Source organism: Octodon degus, unplaced genomic scaffold (genome assembly GCF_000260255.1).
Source record: "Octodon degus isolate 3935 unplaced genomic scaffold, OctDeg1.0 scaffold00074, whole genome shotgun sequence".
NCBI lineage: Eukaryota > Metazoa > Chordata > Mammalia > Rodentia > Octodontidae > Octodon > Octodon degus.
The window spans coordinates 11,392,606-11,395,333 of record NW_004524650.1 but is presented as its reverse complement, the minus strand read 5'-3'; positions in this window follow the sequence as shown (position 1 = coordinate 11,395,333).

Below are 2,728 nucleotides of genomic sequence, written 5' to 3'. Positions count from 1 at the left end.
TGCTTCAACAAAGCAGTCAGGCTCAGGTTGCTGTGGTTCCATCCCCACAACTCAAGCCAGCCAAACCTGCCCTGCAGGCATTCGGAGCAAAAAAAAAAAAAAAAGAAAAGAGCACAACTTACCTGACTGTAAGGATTAGGGACAAGGCCTGTAAGTGTCCCCCCTGCCCCCCAGTCCTGGCGCACAGTAGCTGCTCAATAGAGCACAGTAGACACCTCAATAGGCAGGGAGACAAGCGGGGCTCTGGAGCCAGCCAACTGGGCCTAAATCCTGGCTCTGGCCTTCATTAGCTATGTGATTGGGGCAAATACTTTACTCTCTGGGTAATTTACTGTCCCGGTTTCCTCACCTAGTGAGCTGGGGCATGATCACAGTGCCTACCTCATAGGATTATTAGGTGGATAAGATGAGTCAATACCTGTAATGTTGTGCCTTTGTTTATTTTATTTTATTGAGAAACAAATATCAATGAGACAGTTTCAAAGCTGGTTAATAGAACATTTTCAATAATCAATATATTGTACATTGTTATCTTCTCAGTGGTTATCTATAGTACAAGAAGCAGACAGGATATCCTGTCCAAACACTATTACTACAAATCTTTCTTCTCATTGAAGTAAAGGAAAGTAGCTGTAAATCTATCCTAACTATTGTGTACATAAGAATACAAAATGGTCCTTCCTTTCTATGCTTTTTTTTTGTTTGTTTGTTTAGTCCTGTCAGAGATGGGTATTCTATTGGCATCTAAATATTATAGGTGCTTGAATGTAATGTGCCTTTCAAAGTTACTAAGATATCTAGTTTAATAAAGATTAGTGTGGCCAGGGAGATGGCTCAGTAGAATAAGCATTTCCTTGGCAAGTGCAAAGGCCTGAGTTCAATCCCCAGTTCCAGAAAAAAAAAAAAAAAAAAAAAAAAAGATCAGCTACCATTTTATTGCTATTTCTTTTCAACTTGCAGAGATTCCTGTATGTTTTTGAAGTTCTGTATTATAGCCAGGGAGACAGATCTTGCCATATGTATAAAACACATCCCGTTAATGCTGTCATACCAGCTGTTTTGAGTTTTCTGTGGTTCTGGGGCTGCACCCAATAAAGTCCTTAGAGCCCTCAAGTAGTAATTACTTTGTTTAGCTGCTTTGCTAGAAGATAGTAATTCCTAGTTCTTGACTTTATTCCTTAAGTGTTTGTGGATTCTTTATAGAATATGAAGAGGAAGAATTACCCTGAGGCTAAATAGTAAAACATCGAGAAATCAGGATTTAACAGCATTGCCTCTTACTCTCCAAAATAATTGTATGATATAGTGCTTTTGTACAAATGAATCTCTGGGCAACTAATTAAAACCCATGTGCTGTGTGTGTGTGTGTGTGTGTGTGTGTGTGTACACTGATATGGCCAGTGCTCCTTCTGCTCCACGTACATAGTGGCCAATGTAGAGGTCGTCTAAAGAGCACCAAGAAGGATGTCACACCCAAAGCACACACACGGAGAAGGAGTTCTGCAAGGACACAACTTGCCTACTCACTACCTGTAACAGAAATGCACCGGTGAAACTGCCAGTACCTTCTTACCCAGAATGAGCAAAATTCTGCTTAGGAATTTAAGGAATGCCTTTTTACAAAGAAACAACAGTTAAAGCCAGGCAATTATGGGCACATGTCTATAATTCCAGCATTCTGCAGGGTTGACTCAGGGGAGTTGAAAACTCAAATGTGGCTTGCACAATTTAACTACTTAGCAAGACCCTGTCTCAAAGTAAGGAGTAGCAGTCTGCAGATGGAGCTCAGTGTGAAGGACCTCTAGTGTCACAGAAGGAGGCAACATGTATAGTGAACCGAAAGAACAGAGGAGAGGAAACAGTATGACATGAGAAAAGGAATGAAAAGGTGCAAATACAGCTTGTTCGGTGAACAGAAGATGGTGCTGTGTTGTTGGAGCATGAGGTATTTAGGCAAAGGTTTAATTGTTGGGGACAAAGGTCTCTCGCTCCGCAGGGAGTCCTGTCATCAGCCTTTCATAGGTTCATGAGGGTGGGGGTGGGGGCTTCTCCTAACCTCCAAGAACAAGTTCTAGTCATGACTTCTCATTAATTCTTTGTTTCTACACATAAAAACCCCATATTTCAAAATAAACTTTGTTGGTCTGGAATTTATTAACCTGTCACCCATTGAAACAAATTGTGTGTGTGTGTGTGTGTGTGTGTGTGTGTGTTGCTGAGGGTTGAAGCCAATCCTCGAATGTGCTAGGCAAGCACTCTGCCACTGAGCCACATTCCTAGCTCGCATCTGCTGGGAAATACATTGAAGGCAAACTGGCATACAACTTAGCACAAAAGCTTGGGCCCTTAGAGTAAAAAGCTGAACCTAGGAAAGTGGGAGCAGATCTTGAAGCCCAGTTACCCTCAGGGCAGAGGGTGAAGTGAAGGAAAGTTAACAATCAAGTCCCCAGTACTGCAAAAAGGTGCTCTGTGCTCAATCAATATTTGTTGAGTAAGTATATTAGGACACAGGATGATGGCCTCTTGGACATTTCAGGGTATCGCTGGGGTCTGTCCACCTACCTATAGAACAGCGCTTCTTCTGAAGAAGAGGAAGGAATGGAAGAAGAGAAGTGTATATGTTGACTCTCCATCTGAGGCCAGATTTTTTTCTAGAGTTTGGAATTCTTTGTCAGGTATTTTTGTCTTTTAGGGAGAGAGAGAGAGAGAGAGAGAGAGAGAGAGAGAG